Source organism: Salvia hispanica, chromosome 1 (assembly GCF_023119035.1).
Source record: "Salvia hispanica cultivar TCC Black 2014 chromosome 1, UniMelb_Shisp_WGS_1.0, whole genome shotgun sequence".
NCBI classification, from domain to species: Eukaryota; Viridiplantae; Streptophyta; class Magnoliopsida; order Lamiales; family Lamiaceae; genus Salvia; species Salvia hispanica.
The window spans coordinates 29,169,093-29,169,610 of NC_062965.1; positions in this window are offsets into that span (position 1 = coordinate 29,169,093).

Genomic DNA, 518 nt, shown 5'->3' on the forward strand with positions numbered 1-518 from the left:
GTTACATACACCACCAGAGCACATACGTGAAATGAATAGTTTTAAGGTAGCATCTGCAGCGGGGTTGATAATGCTGACTAATGGAAAGAGAGAGAAGAGATGGATGAAAACAAAAGATCAAGTTGAAACACTTGCTCAAAATTTGGATGACGAGGATCTGCAGAATCCTGACTGGCTGGCAGCAATCGAAAAAATGATGAGTGCTCTAGATAAAAAAATTGAATTGGAAAATTATATGCCTAATTGGAATCTGTTTGATGATGATGACAGTCAAGTAAGTTTTTCTTATTGATAACAATATGTGGTTTATTTATATTGTATTTGAAATTTCACTACACTTTTGCAATTGGAGATTGTTCGTAATGATGGTTTTATGGATATGCTGTTGGAAATAGTGTAGCCTTTACACGGGCAACTCTTGCTATTACAAAAGAACCAAAAACTAGAGGTAAATAAAACAAAAGAAATACAATAAAAGAACAAGATGCAAACTATTGTCTTCTTCAAGTCGAGTCGAG